The sequence below is a fragment of the Ambystoma mexicanum genome, chromosome 7q, assembly GCF_040938575.1.
Source record: "Ambystoma mexicanum isolate Mex_15411 chromosome 7q, UKY_AmexF1_1, whole genome shotgun sequence".
In the NCBI taxonomy this organism is placed as follows: domain Eukaryota; kingdom Metazoa; phylum Chordata; class Amphibia; order Caudata; family Ambystomatidae; genus Ambystoma; species Ambystoma mexicanum.
The window spans coordinates 922,950,594-922,966,761 of NC_090941.1; positions in this window are offsets into that span (position 1 = coordinate 922,950,594).

The window sequence follows — 16,168 nt, forward strand, 5'->3', positions numbered from 1 at the left end:
TACCATGTCTCACCCAAGGGCACCCCACTTCCAGTTCTCAAGGCTCCTACACCCAGGTGACCCTTCCTCGCTTCTCTGGCCCCAGGGTTGGGATCCAAAAGTGATGGCCTTTCCCTGGCCATATGGGGGGAGGATCCAAGGGGTTCAGGAGTGAGAATACCCTCAGGCTTCTCACAAGCAGTAACACAATGTTAGCTGTTAAAGCCTAGTGCATAAGGAACAGACAAGAACACATTCTTTGGTGCAGAGCTGCGGCTCTGTACGTTTAGCTCCTAAAACAAATCCCCTTTCACATTTCCCAGGTGAGAAGCCGAGGGCAGAGATATATATGGTGCTCATATAGGCACTAATTGTATCCATCTGTGTGGCCTGAATGTGATGGGAATGGAATGCTAGTTAATAGAGGAGTCGGAAGGTATGTGCCGTTTGAAGCACACATTTATGATAATACTGCACAAGCCTCTGCAATGCCAATGAGCCAGGCAAAGATTTAAAACACTGCTGCCTTCAACCCGGGCCGGACACCCCATATGAAGTGCACCGAGACACACAATTTAGGCAAACAAATCCTCGAAATTCAGATTCAAGAGCAGTGCCCTGGTCATGTCATCCTTGGGCACCTAGAGTAGAGAAGAGATAAGAGGGGAGCCGTGTCTGGAACATCTTACGATTTGGGACAGGAGGAGCAGAGGTGATGCCAATAAATTTCATACAAGTTTGGGGTGCAGCTTGTGTGTGCCATGGCATAATAAGTAAGCCTATTGTCTAATCAAAAGCAGGGTTGGCCTTGCAAATGTTCTAGGGGGTGCACATCACATGATGACCCCAAATTTACAAGCTCATCGATATGAAACCACCAATCACCCATTTTGCTTTGGCAGTGATGACTTAGGGGACCACATGTCTAGGGGAATGGGGTAGTCTAGATGTGGCCAATCGGTCAAGGGACTATAGCATGTTCTATAGGTGGTTGCCAATTAGGGTGGTAGGATTATGTTATGCATAGTATAGTTGCGCTGCATTTTTTCTACTATAAAAGGTATGACGTCTTGACATAAGCCGAGCTCCACGTCAGTTTGGTTCTACGGAACCGTCTGAGATCCTTTTTACATATGATAAACCTTGTTTTCCTGGCAAAGAGGTGCAGTTATTATTTTGGTCATTTGGATTTTTTTAATTGTATTCTTTTTGGGCTGCCATCCTTTCAGTTTTGTGACCCCGATTGGATCCAAGACTCTCTGCGATTTGAGGTGTCCCAGCCACGCATCTGGGGTGCTGCCCCATCTACAGAGACCAGTTTCTCATGCACGAATTGAAGAGAAGTTCTCAGGCGCCATGTTGACAGAAGCCCTGTCTGCTCTTTGGAGTGGGGCGCTGCTCACAGAGTGAGCAGGCCATTGAAAGGACCCCGTGTTGGAGGAACTTGTGAGAGCACATAGATGTAAGTGCATGTTTGCAGGAGAAAACATTGAGGGGAGAGTTGGTATGTGTGGAGCGATTTAGTGGTGAATCGAGGGATTGTGTAAAGCCAAGTGTGAATGTATAGTGTTTTTTTATAAGGTGGCATCATAGTATACATTACAAGGTAAGAGATGAAGAGAGAGTAAAAAGGAACTCCTGATTGTGGAGGAAAGGCAGTGCTGCCGAATAAAATAAGAGGTGAAGTCCAATATATGGAGGACTTGCGATCCTCCACTTGTCAAAAGGGAGTGTGAGGAGGTACATTCCCTCTTCCTGAGGCAAGTGGAAAGAAGATGGGTCTACACCATTTGTAAATAAATATGATTTGTTGTGTAGGTCCATTATATTGGGGACCTGGGATCTTGTTGCCTCGCAGAATGGGGTGTAAGGAGGTAAATACCATTACCTCAAAGTGTAGATTGTGGAAAGCTCTAAAGCATTGTGTATATATATGTGTTTGTATCGATTTGTGGTTTCAGGTGAAGTAGTGGTTGTTGAATTGTGTGAAGAGTTGTGTGGGGTATTAGTGTGTGGTGTGAGGGGATGATGAGGGAAGGAAGGGGTAACACGAAGGGTGGAAAATGGTGGGAGGAGGAAGATTGATACGGCTGGTATGGTGTTTAGGAGGTGAGGTAGTTTTACGAAGTTAGGCGAAGATATAATACTAGTTCCCTGATGCCACCTGAATATATGTGTACAGGCCTTCCACTGTACCGGGAAAGAATTATGAAATACCACAGTGAGTGGGTGGTGGAAACGAGAGAGGGAATGCATAAGCCCTGGCCCAAAGAAGTACCAAATAACAGAGAATATTTGGGTCACATGTATACTTGTTTGGCAGCAAAATATAAGGGGAACAAGTTGAGGCATTCACAAGGTCTGAAGAATGGCAGAGGATGCCCCTGAGTACCGAAAGAAGGGGGAAATAATAATTCAAGCATCTTGTGTCACTCCCGCACCTAGCGTGCCACCCGCGTCCATTGACCAACCCACAGCGGCCATAACACCCACAAAACCCACAGACCCACCACAAACACAGGGGTATTACCCCATGCATGCAGCTGCAGCATTGACCAACCTCGAATATGTGCCCTATGCAACCTCACAACCACAGGCCCCCCCAACCTACGAAAGTTCCCAAAGAGTGCCACATGCAATCCATTAGTGATGCAAACATAAAATAGGGCACAAAGGGATTTTGAAACGGCACTCCGAAATACAAAAGCAGAGCTTGCATGAGTAACGCATAGGGGAATAGGGAAAAGAGAGCTGATAGGTACCAATGTGTGGAGAGTGGGTCAAATTATATTTAGAATCGACAGTACTATGATTGGGGATGTACACGTTGAAACAAGGGATGAGGATCAAAATGATGAAAGCTACCACAAGCAAGCATTTTGGAGTATCTATCCAATCAGATGTTGATGCTGTAGTAGTGGAGGAGGAGGAAGAGTGGGGGACAATGAGGAGCAGGGAGGAGACGTTACACCCAGAGTGACACCAAGAGTAGAGAGTTTGTGGGGACCAAGATTAAGAGCATGACCAGGTCATATGGCAGTGATAAAAGGGAAGTGAGGAAGGAAGAAGTTACCAGTGAATCAGATGGGAATGTAGTTTATGCTGTTACATAAAGGCCCGGCAGAGCACTGTATGTGTCCTGGCCGCACATGGACAGAAACAATTTGATTAAGGCAGGCAAGTGGATATATGCTTTTGAGAAGCAGACAGAAGGCATTACGTTGGCAGTAGGAGATATGAACAGTTTGTTTGCATATGTATTAGGGGACCAAGCAAAGGATCTTTGGAGGAAGGCAGGATATCTCAGGGTACTGATGGATGATGACAACCATGAAGGAGCACATTTCACTGATTGTTGGGCTAGTGTGTGGGTGGCTTTAAGAAATATGTATCCTGATACTCCAGACATGCACTTGATTATGGCACATGCTATGAAGGATGATGAGGACCTGGCACAATACATATTACAGATTCAGGAGATGTGGAGGGGAGAGACAGAGGAATCATATGATAAAACAATAGCTATATTTTATCCCAAGGTGAGGAAAGGTCTCCTTAAAGAGGTTCAAAAGGCTTTGGATACAATAGTAGGGATAGAGGCAAAAAGTCTGAGCAGAGATTCAGGTAATTATAGTTCACCATTGTAAACAGAAACAGGAGAAGGAAAGGGACGCAGCAGAAACAGCGCAGAAGGAAAAGGCAAATTTAGTACAAAAGAAGTTGGCAACATTCACTGTAGAAGGTGCAGTGATCATGGGTTCACCCCTACAGCAGGTAGTACAATGAAAGGCTCCGGTAGAAGTGAAAATTGCACCAGAGTAGGCTGAAAGAGGATAACAAGGGTTTCCGGACAATCGAGGATATCAGGGCAGATATCAGGGTGGTTATCATAGAGGTTACCCAGGAGGTTATCGGCAGAGAAGTGGAGGGTGTTAAGGGAGCTGGGGAGGTAGAGGAGGAGTATTTGGCACTATGGGGTTGAGATTTGGTAGGTCTGGACCGTGTGGTCATGTGGGAAGATGGGTCACTTTGTGTGAGAATGTAAGAGCAGACAAGCACATGCATATAATTCCAGAGCATATCCTGGTGAGTTTACCAGCATTCCGTATTGGCACGATGCCAGCAAAAGTACCCCAGCAAGTACAACTGCCACACTATCAATATCAATCACCAGTACCCCGCGGATGCAACCTCCAGCACCCAATATTGCACCAGTGTATGCGCAGAAGCAGACACAACCGCCTGCCCCACAAGTTTGGGACTAGAATATCCCGGTTAGAACAGCCCACACAGAGCCCTGATGTTGCCAGTCCTGTCAGCAAACCCTGACCCGGAAGAGGAATCTGTGATAGGTGTGGAGATAGGCAACAAATCATTCATTTTTATGGTTGATATAGGTGCAACAAAATCAAGCATAAACGACGAGTGCTGCTGCTTATCAGGTTAAGTAATGGAGACCCAGAGATTTTCTGGGACAATACATTTGGTTCCATTCACAGAAGATTTACCCATCAAGGTAGGTAACCTAGAGGTACTAGCAGCACTATTGTTCTCAAATGCAACACCAGTACATTTGCTGGGAAGGGATGTGTTAAGCATACTGAATATGACCATTTGATAGTATTTTTGTTAGCGATTTGTTCCTTTCAAATGATCCTGAGCTGCTGCACTAAGACATTGCCAGAGAGTGCCACAATTATGATTTAAGTAAGGGTGGGTAAAGCTCCTGCCCTCACCAAACACAAGTATACTCAGACTAATAGGTGGGATAGGGCTGTAAGGCCAATAATGGTAAACAATGAGTGCCCTTTGGAGCCCTGGGGGACAATGACCACATCCCCACCAAATCTAGAGAATTATACTGAATGCTAGCTTGATTTAGCAGGAGATGGAGGGTGCTGGTTCATGACTGGCACTGCAGATCAATACGCAAACGGCGGGGGAGGGTTTATGTCATGTGTCTAGTGCATGGGTACCTAAGGATGATGATTATAGAAGGAAGGAAGAAGAGATCGTTAATGGAGTATTGACTAAAGGGAGTATTGTTTTGATGCACGTACAGTGTCCCAGCCAGGCAAAGTTCAGGTTGAGGGAAACCTATTAGAGAACAAGATTATGAAAGCAGAGTGCCACAGAAAGCACATACATTATATTAGTTAGGTCTAACACATATTAGATACCCACATAGATACGCATATATAGCAAAACAGAAAGAGACATTACAAGCCCGGGCGGATCGGGAAGTCAGGCGCTGGAAAATGTTGTTCCCCATTCCCATGGAGCCCAATAAGACTCCATGCGAGTGGGGAGACTGAAGCACTGGCACCGTTGATAACAGTGCTGTGTTTTGTTAAAACCTCTGCGGGCGGGTGCCGTTGCGCCCGGCAGGTCACACCTGCCGGGCGCAACAGCCCCGCCCGCAGAGTTCTACTGTGGCGGTCTAGAAAGGGTGCCCGTATTGTGCGACCAGCACCCTTATTTATGAACTGCCGCAGTTGTAATGAAGCCTGTGGTATATTGTGATGTGCGGGAAGAATGGAAATACGCAGTCAATGGAGTTAGCAAGATAATATGGTAACAGTGTGGTTGGTGTGTCAAGTAGACCTCAGTAAAGCCATTTTAGATGTTAAGGACTAGTACATGAAGAACAGACGAGAACACAGGCCTTGGAGTGGAGCTCTGTTAGTTTTGATCCAAAAATGTATTCCCTTTCTCATTCCCCAGGAGAGAAGCCGAGGTTAGAGACACTCATGGTGCGCAGATAAGCATTAATAATATCCAGGTGTGGGGCCTTAATGTGATTGAAATGGAATGCTAGTTGGTAGAAGAGCAGGAAGGCATGAGCTCTTTGAAGGACACATTTATGAGACTAGGGCCTGAGACTCTGTGATGGCAATGAGCCAGGCAAAGATTTAGAACAATACTGCCGTCACCCCGGGCAGACACCCCATATGAAGTGCACCTAGAAACACAAATTAAGCAAACAAATCCTCAAAATGCATATACAAGAATCATGCCCTGGTCATGTCATCCCTGAGCACCTGTGGTGGAGAGGAGATAAGAGGGGAGCCGTGTCTGGAACATCTTGTGATTCAGGACAAAAGGAGGTTATGCCAATACATTTTGTACAAGGTCGGGATGCAGCTTCTGTGCTCCATGGCGTCTGGGTGACAAAGCACAATTGTCCTCAGCAAGGTTCTTTGATCGCATCTGGAACAGGAGGGTGCACATCACATTACAGTCCCAAATTTATGAGTTTATCGATAAGAACCCACCAATCACCCATTTGGGATTGGCAGTGACATTATAGGCAACCTCATGTATAGGGGAATAGGATTGGTTTAGGCCAATCAGGCAAGGGACTGTAGGCAGGGATTAGCATGTTCTATAGGTGGTAGCCAATGAGGGTGGTGGGATTATTTTGTACTGATTATCATGCTTAGTATTGTTAACTTTGCAGTTTTTCCACTATAAAAGGTGCAACATCTTGAGATAAGATGAACACTGTGTCAGTTCGGTCCTACGAACCATTTGAGACCCTTTTTGCATATAATAAACTTTGTTTTCCTTGCAAAGAGGTGCAGTGCTTATTTTTATTGTTTGGATTGTGTTTATTTTACAGTTTTTGGGCTGCCATCCTTTCTTATTTTACCTTATTTAACAAACAATTGTTAAGCGCAAACATTCGCCTGAAGGAATCTTGGCGCTAAAATAGGCAGGACGGGGCAGGCAAAGAAGCTATAGCCAAAAGAAAAAGCAGGGTTAAAATAGATTGGTATTTTAAGAGTGCTGAATGATAGATATTCATTGACTGCCTGGAGGCGTGACAAGAGGGAGTTCCACAAAGAGGCTGCAGCAATGGAGAAAGATCGGCCACTCACGCAAGTGAGCTTAAAATGAGGAACCTCCACCACATGAGCTTCACCTGCGCAGAGTGGGTGTATTCCACCCACCCAAAACCAGGCATGCACAATTTTCATTATTTGATATTCTTACAGTCTGCAGAGCATGCAACCAGAAGCTTGGGGCACAAAAGGTTGCATTGTCGGAATTGAAACAATATTATGCCTCCTATCGCAACAAATATATGTGTGTTGGCCTACGTCAAGTTGTCTAAACATCGTATGCGAACAAACTCCACGGCAAGGTCTTGACCTTAGAGAAAGTAATGTAAGTCGCCATCTTGGATTAAGCCGCCATTTTAGGTTATCTTGTTATATGGAATTCACCCTGAACATCAAAATGGAGGCCGAATGACATTCTGAGTAAGATTCTGCCCGTTGTGACCTCCGTACACATGAATAATTAATATGCCTGCAGGCCACTTGTCGGGGTCGCGAACTGAGACCTTGTCCTACCGTTGACCTATATGTAAATGTACAACTATATCAGCGAAACTAATCAAAATGCATATATTAAAGGATTGACCTGGCAAGGAACTCATAGGCCCGGCTCCTAGAATGGTTAACCCGCGAGAGGGTTGGCCAAGGGCTGGACAAAGAGTATAAAAGACCCAAGTATTCCAATGTGCGGTCTCTCTCACTAACGCATTGAACTCTCGTTGAAGTTCGTTATGTTACTCTGAGAGCCGAATAGCTTTCCGTTTGTCAATTGACTTTGGTAACTGTTGTAGCTTTTAAATAAAGCACTTGTATGTTCTTTGTAACCTGTGTTGGTGCGTTTCTTTCTGGGCTTCCCGGCCTCATATTATTTTTATGTTTTCACAGCATGCAAAAGCTTGTCCTGCTGTTTCCCGGGCTTCCAGCGCCGTACTCTGCAGAGCGCAGAAGGAACAGGGAAGCAGAGAGACGGAGGCTGCAGTCTGTATCAGGTAAGTGGAGGCAGGGATGGAGCAGGCAGAACATACTTCATAGTGGCTGGAGGATCAGGGAGACCTTTAACAGTGACCATGAGAGGGCTGTGCACAAAGGATTGCACCATGAGGAATGCAGCCTTTTGTTGTTCAATCGTGGGTGTGACCTTTTCGGCACGGCCTAGAGATATAGAAGAATTTGATAAAGTTATTTTCATGAACGCTGTACTCCCAATTTAACACTATTGATTCTACATAGCTTCCCTCCTCTTTCGAGACAAAAAACACACAGGGTTGGACAGAAAGTCATTTATGAATCAAAACAGATATAATTAAATCAATTTAAATGTAAGCATGCTAAACATCTATGCAATTCCAATGCCAATGGTAAAGAATGATCAATACAATACTCATATTCCATTTATTGAAAATAGATTCCCCCCCCCCTTAATCAATAGACATGGAATTTCAAATAACGTTCAAGAAAAGCCAATTTAAAAACAGGCTACTTAACATTCCAGCATGTGAATCACTTGCAAAATGAAAACCTATGTTTACTAAAGTTTTGTTACTTGTGTTTCTAGTACATCCATGTTTAAAAGTGTACATTTGCTATTTTCAATGGGCAAGTTAAAGGCGCAAAAATGCGTAGCAAATAATCAACCTTTCCCTTATGTGTTGAGCAATTCATCAATAATAACACGACTCTCCTTAATGGTGCGCACAAGGAATGACTTCATTCAGTTAGCAAAATATTATTTATTTTGGGTGAACCCCATCAAAGAAACAAATCAAAAAATACATACGAACATTAGGAATGTGTTCAAAAATAAAATAAAACATTAAAACGATTGTTAAGAATAGCTGCTTAAAATAAGTAATCTTAAAATACACCAGAAACTCATTTTGGGACATCTCTTCCAACCATGCTTTAAAAAGACCTAGCAATGCATTAAATGCAGTACAAAACTAATAATGTCTCGCTGATAAAACTAAAGCTCGAGTAAATTACTCGTTATAAGATAGAGAGGGTTAGAGTGCACCTCTGACACTTTAACATCACAGTCCCCTTGTGCACATTTCTTTTTCAAGGAAGCTCTCAGATCTTGAGGGTGTGACAGGTTCATACAATGCTTTCATTCTCAAGTAAGTTAGCAGAACCCTCATGTGGCCATAAACAATTCCATCTGCCTCCTTAGCTACGCTCTGAACAGTTATTTTGCCACTGCTTATATTATGAATTGATCATTTGTCCTATAGCAACATGCCTTAGCATCAACACTATTTCTTATTGCATATTTTAAAAATAGTGACTTGAGCTGATATACCGCAGTGGAATTTATTTGTAAATGTAGGATCCCATTGCTTTCTGCGTACAGTGAGAGGCAGAATGCCAATCCTATCTTTTATATAAAGTTCTCATGCACATTTAGGTTTCAGGCCATCTAGATATGATTCAAAGCCATGTATGAGTTTCCTGGGAGATTGTGTGCGTGTCACTTCTTATGGCTTCTTCCTATGCCTTTGTTCATTATTTCAAGGATGGAGCAAAATTCCTCACACCTTAGGCTAGTCTTTCTTTTATATAATAGCCACATTTCACATATTGCTCTCCCTCCTGGGATAGGAGATCCCTTTTATAAAGCAGGGTTCAGTTTTACACTGGACCCTTTGTCTTGAAGGCCTACTTTCATGTGGAGAGTTTCTGTGGGTGTGGCTGCGGGAATATTTTTTTAAGAATCTATTTTCAATGGGAAGCGGAGTCACACAGTTCCTGTTATCCCACAATTCAGACCCATAAAGCATGGCCTGCCATGCTTGTAATGTGTAGGCCTCTGTTGATAACCTTACTGCTCCCCTTCCATTCTTCCTGGCAAAACTGACAATGGTATTGCTATACCTACACAAAACTACCGCTGCATTATTTACCTGGCTAACCCAATTCCACCTCTCTGTCATTCTCATTCCAAAGTATTTGTAAAATTGCATAACTTCAATTACATAATTATTGTATATATGCACACAGTTAAATGTCCTTTTAACTCCCAAAATACTTCTTCTGCGCTAGATGAGAAAAGGAGTTAGTGGATCTTCTTCTGTACACAACATAGGACCTATTTTGTCCAAAATCCAGAAGCCCATGCACTTCCGAAATATTCCCTAACTTCTAAGAATGAGCAGTCCGTTTATATACCCCCCCTCTATACTTACAATTGACAGGGGCTGGGGTTTATTCTATTTTTATTTATGCTATTGCTCCCCTCAGAAATATAATGAATTATTAAGGACTAATTTAGCTCTCCTTCCCTGGAACAGGTGGGCATCAGTCATCAATGCGGTGTCAGCTTCTCTCCATAGTCTAGTCTCCCTCAGCTGTTTTTTCCACTGAAGAAGGACTGGGTCTTTAACTGCAGTTAGGCCTCTCTTACAGTGCTCTGCTTGTGATCCATAAAATCGGTCAAAATGAAAGCAATATATTCCAATCTATTCCATTCTCCTTTCTTTTGTTATACATTTTTCGTTCTCTTTGTTCCAGTCATCAGTGCGTGAGTGAGTGAGTGAGTGAGTGAGTGAGTGAGTGAGTGTCACCATCATCTATGAGATTGAATTTTTATAGAGCAGAAACCACACCCCATATAGGTGTGTATCATTTATCTAATTTAATTGGTCCATTTATGTGATTGTGTAATGTTCCAAAAGTGACATCACACTTAATCAACGGCCCCTAGTCATTGGACGTGTTAATGATGAGTCTGATGGGCGTACCTTCCAAACACAGTTTCCCTCCCATTTGATGTGATTTAATCTCAGAGATTCCTGAATTAACCAATTGAAACTTTCTAAAGCAGCATGTTCCATACATGTGATCATGTTACTAATCGGTTCATCAGACTGCTCTCACTCAGAATATTCAAATAATGCAAGGCAGAGCGCCGTACAACATATAGGGGCTACATTACAGATTGTACATTTTTACTCATTAATGCATTTATAAAAAAATAGATTTTCCATCTCAACTTAATAGGCTCGCTGGTAAGGACGCTAGTATATATGAATCACTAACATCCACGTTTCTGAGCCAGACTATGTACATTCGCCTAATTTAGAAAATTAATGTAATGTGGAAACACACATGTTTTGGCTCCATCTAATAGAAGTTTTCAAGCTGAATATTTAAAAAAAAAAAAAGAATTACGACTATGGGACGTTCCATTCAGAATTCACAGGCATAAAGGTGAATCACCAATGTAACTTCTATGATGCATTTCTTTTCAATTGACAAAATATTACATGACAACTCCAATTTATCTGCCTTTCTGCCCAAATACAGAACATGTGGTGTGAGTTCCTTCCACCTCAATTTTGGGTAATGTATGGCTCCTGTGAATGGCACATGTTTTTTGTAATCCATTTACTCAGCTATTTGTTGACCCAGTTTACCCTGCCTTTTCAATAATTACAGCATCTGCCTGTCCCTGTTTCGGAAAGCCACTAATATTGTTAAATGAATTTCCCCTGAAAGATGGAGGATTTGATTTCTTGAGAGGTATCCACCGCAGAGGGACTATTTCTTGTATATTTAAGCTCTTTAGCACATCACTTGTTGCAAATGAAGTTGTAAATGGGCATGCTTTTTTAAAATTATGTAAGCATGTCTCTGTGAAACCAGATCCAAGCATGCCATACACATTCATAGTTCAGCTTCCTAAACCTTGAGTTTCATTCCTTTCATCGGAAGGCAAACAAGCCCCTCCTGTGGCTTTTTGGTGCCATTGTACAGTTTTACCTTACCGGCCAAAGCATATTTAATTGACCAAATGTAGGTTTTTACAGTCATTTTCTTCTCCCCTTGCTTCCCTTGTTTTACAAAACAGGGCAACATTATGCATATCGTTGCAGTCAAACATCTATTAAAGGTCCACATTTCTAACATCTCTTAATCCTATAAAAGAAAAAACTCCAGCAGGCCTCAATATTTTGGCTCTGCTGTAAAACGCGGTGTATTTCATCCCAGATTGCATTGCTTTTCATTTTAATAAAAACTTGCTGGATTCTTCCATGTAATCCAACAATTCCTTTTTGTGCCTTGCCAAACAACTCTAGACATACACTTTTCATTTAGATGAGCTGCACACATCGCACGTTTACGTCCACATGTGGATTTTCAGATGCTGTGCACTTCCTGCAGCTTGCTTTTAAACTGGCTTTTTATTTCTTTGTATACTTTTCTTTGCATAGATTTCACTATGCTTCTAATACATGTTTTGTTCCACTAAGTACTCAGCAGCAGCAACTGCATGAACAACACACAAGGCATATTGTTGTGATTAGTGAGGAGAGAGTTAATGAGTTAGGGCATGATTCAGAAGCTCTCGTGTGTCTCATGACAACTGGTGAGTTTGCCCATTGACTCACATCTGATGCGGTGGACATTTACCCACTCTTCTCTATATGCACCTTAAATAAACTACATGGCCCACTCATGGGTACTCCCACATTTCTGCCCGCTTTTTTAATCTGCAGACATTATGTTTTATATTACCTGGATGTGAATTTCCTATTTTATTGCTGGTGAACAATGCACAGTTGTCTCGGTCACAAATTACAGTTGCAAGTCCATTGTAGTGCAAACATAACAATGTGTGATTTGGAAAATCATATGGAACAAACTGGTATTATTTCACTAGTTCTCATCCCCATTTTTATTTGGAGACCAACCAAAATGGTCGCTCCTCTACCTACTCCCTCCGGTCAGTCATTTTTCAAAGAAATGAGCTGGGGGTAGATCTCTGTCTTTGGCTGGGGCACCCCTCTGGAACAGACTCCCTGCCACTCTTAAACTTGAGGAGAACCATCTCCAGTTCCGGATGCACCTCAAGACCTTCCTCTTTGCTTCTGCCTTCGCCACCCCTCTGCTCTGCTGATCTGTTTTCTCTCGGCACCATGCACTTGGCCACCCTCTGCCCTCTGGGCCTAGGTACCTGCTCAACCTGCCACCCTCCTGCACTGCCTCCGGGCCGCCCCTTGCAATGGGGTCTGTATCTGTACCCATACAGTCTCCCCTCCTTTTTTCTTCCTGCACTTATCAGACCTACCCTGTCTGCTGCCTTAAACCCAGCACTTGCCACTTGCTGGCTGCACTACCACTGTTTGTTGCCTTTATTATTTATTTATTTATTTATTATTATTTATCTGTTTCTCCTTTGCTCCACACTTTCCACTTCTCCCCCTTCCATGCACTTTTCCCCTCTCCTTCTCCCATGCACTTGTGCATTCTCAATGTCACTGGGCCTAGTAAGATTGTTTTGTTCTCCCCTGTTCCCTTCCCTTGCCTTGTCATGCTCTGAAAACACTTGTGTATGAGCACGATAGAAATAAAATATCAATTCAATTAAATAACTAATGAAAATGCACATCAGGAAGGTTAGTACACAAGATAGTAAACAGGGATTTTACATACCCCTTTATGATATGATATGGCATTTATAACGTGCCTATACACACGTGTTTCAAGGTATGACGAGGCAAGGGAAGGGAAACAGAGGAAAGGCAGATAAGGCAATCCTACTAGGCCAGGTGACAGGGGAGGGGGAAGAGGAAAAGTGCAGGGGGAAGAGGGTTAGTGCAGTACATATGATAACAGTCAAATAGACAATAAATAATAAATAAAAATTCAGCCCACTGGTGGCAAGTGCAAGGGTAAGTGCAGACATCGGTGTCAAGAGCTAGTAGGGGCTGAGGGATACAGAAACAGCCCCCGAGTGCAAGGGGTGCCAGGAGGGCAGTGCAGGTGTGAAGCTGGCAGGCAGGGGACCAGGGCCCGAGATCAGAGGGTAACCAGGTAACAATTGCAGTTTCAGATTCAGCCAGGAGATCAGCAGGGGAGAGGAAGAGAGAAAGCAGAAGCAAAGAGGAAGTCCTTGAGGTGCTTCCAGTACCGGAGATGGTTCTCCTCAAGTTTCAGAGAGGCAGGGAGGCTATTCCAGAGGGATGTCCCCGCAGAAGAAAGAGATCTACCACCAACTCACTGCTTGGACAAGTGACTGACCATATTGGAGTTGGAGGCGGATGAGCAAAGAGTCCAAGAAGGAAGCTATTTAGGAAGAGAGAGTTGAAGGTATTGAGGCCCCAGGCCCCAGAAGGCCTTGTGGACAATGCAGAGGGTTTTAAACTTAATCCTTGCCACCACTGTGAGCCAGTGCAGATATTTTTGTCCTGGAGAGATATGATCCCTGGGCTTGAGGCAAAGGACAAGTCTCTCAGTCCTGTTTTGGATGAGTTGCAGAGGGCGGAGAGTAGAGGCAGGCAGATTTAGAAAGAGGTTGTTGCAGTAGTCCAGCCCAGAGAGAACCAGAGCTCTGGAGACAGTGAGCTTCTGGGGAAAGGAGAGGAAAGGAAGAATACTTCTAAGGAGGTGAAGCTGGTAGTGTGACTACTTAGAGACATCAGAGATGTGAGGAGAGAAGGAATGTGTGGAGTTGAAGATGACCCAGAGGTTTTAAGCCTCACATGTGGAAGCAGGAGGTGGGCCAAGAGAGGCTAGCCAGAGAGTGACAGGAAAGGAAGGAACCAGTGTGTCGATGAGGAGAACCTCAGTCTTACTGGCATTAAGGCAGAGATCACTGGCAGCTCACCACTCCTAGATGGCGGACAGACAGTCAGAGATGAGAGAAGGAGAAGAGGGGGCCTGCAAATGAGTTGAGTGTCATCCGCATAGCACTGAAAGTTGGGGCAGAGAGTGGCAATGCGGTGGGCAAGACGTGCCAGGTATTAGTTGAATAGCCAGGGAGAGAGGTTATACCCCTGGGGAACATCACAGGTAGAGATAGAGATAGAGGAGAGGAAGGACCCAAGTTGGACATGGAAGGTGTGGTCAGAGAGGAAGGAGGTCAGCCAAGCCAGGGCCTGATCAGTGATACCCAGGTTATCAAGGAGACGGTTGAGCAGGATGGCATGGTTGACCGTGTCAAAGGCAGAGGAGAGATCAAGTAGGATGAGGACACAGGGGGTGTTGGAATCAAGGTTGGAGAGCAGGTCTTCACAGATTTTCAGGAGAGCATTTTCCATGCCTCTGGCAGCCCTGAAGCTAGACGGATGATCATGGAGACAACCAACAGATTCAGAAAGAAGATTAAGCTGGGAAATGGCCAGCTTTTCCAGGAGTTTGCCTAGGAAAGGATTGATGGAGATAGGACAATAGTAAGCCGGGCAGGAAGGGTCGGCAGAGGGTTTCTTAAGAAGAGGGTGCACAAGGGATTGCTTCAGGGGGGAGGGGAAGACTCCAGTGGTGAAGGAATGGTTGCAGAAATGAGCCAGTTTAGGAGCCAGGGTGTCAATGTGGTCCTTGATATTTTTGGAAGAAAACAGGTGAACCTGTTTTCTCGAGACTTTCATAGATTGGACTTGTCTAGAAACCTCATCTGAGGAGAACAGGGGAAGGCAGAGAAGGAGGGAGGAGAGGTGGCCGAAGAAGGGCAGGAAGTAGAGGAGGGGGGGAGAAGAAGAGAGAGCGGACAGGATGTCCTGAGTTTTGGCAATGAAATGAGAAGCCAGGGCCTTGCAGAGGGCCTGCGAGGGGACAGGAGAGGTAGAGACTGCAGCAGGATTGGTCAGCTCTTTGGAGATTTTAAAGAGTTTGGCCGAGTTGTTAGATGCCGTGGAGATGCAGGCTTGGATGTGGGCTGTCTTCTTGGTGCAGACGGAGAACCGGTATTGGCTTTGAAGCAAGCGCCAGGGCAGTTTGTCAGAGGATGAACCGGAAGCATGCCATTTCCTCTCAACCACCTTGCACTTGTGTTTAAGGGTGACGAGGTCTGAGTCGTACCAAGAATTGCACTTGGATTTGGGCTTCAAGCAGATCCTCATGACAGGGGCAAGAACATTGAGAGTATCAGAAAGAGCAGAGTGGAGCATGGAAAGGGATGTGCCAGGGTGTAAGTCAGCCAAGGGGGTGGGGTGTGAGAAAGTGGCAGAAAAAGCCTCAACTGACACATGCTTTATGGGTCGGACAACCAAAAAGGTGGGTGGCAGTGCTGGAGTTGGTTTGGCCTGAGGGGTAGAGAGGGTGAGATGGGAGAAAAGGAGAAGGTGATCACTCCAGGAGAGTGGAGTGGTGAGAAGGATTGAACGGCGAAGGTCTGAAGAGATCAGAACATCCAGAGTGTGCCCTGCAGAGTGAGTCGGGCCCGATGCGAGAATACAGAGTGAGAGAGAATTGCAGAGGTCACAAAAGAGTCCAGTAGGAGGACAGGAAGCATCCAGGTGGATGTTGAAGTCTCCAAGAAGGAGAAGGTGAGTGGTCAAGACCAGGAGGGAAGAGGAGAGGTCCGCCCACTCAGAGAAGAAGGATACGATCTGACCAGGTGGCCGATAGAT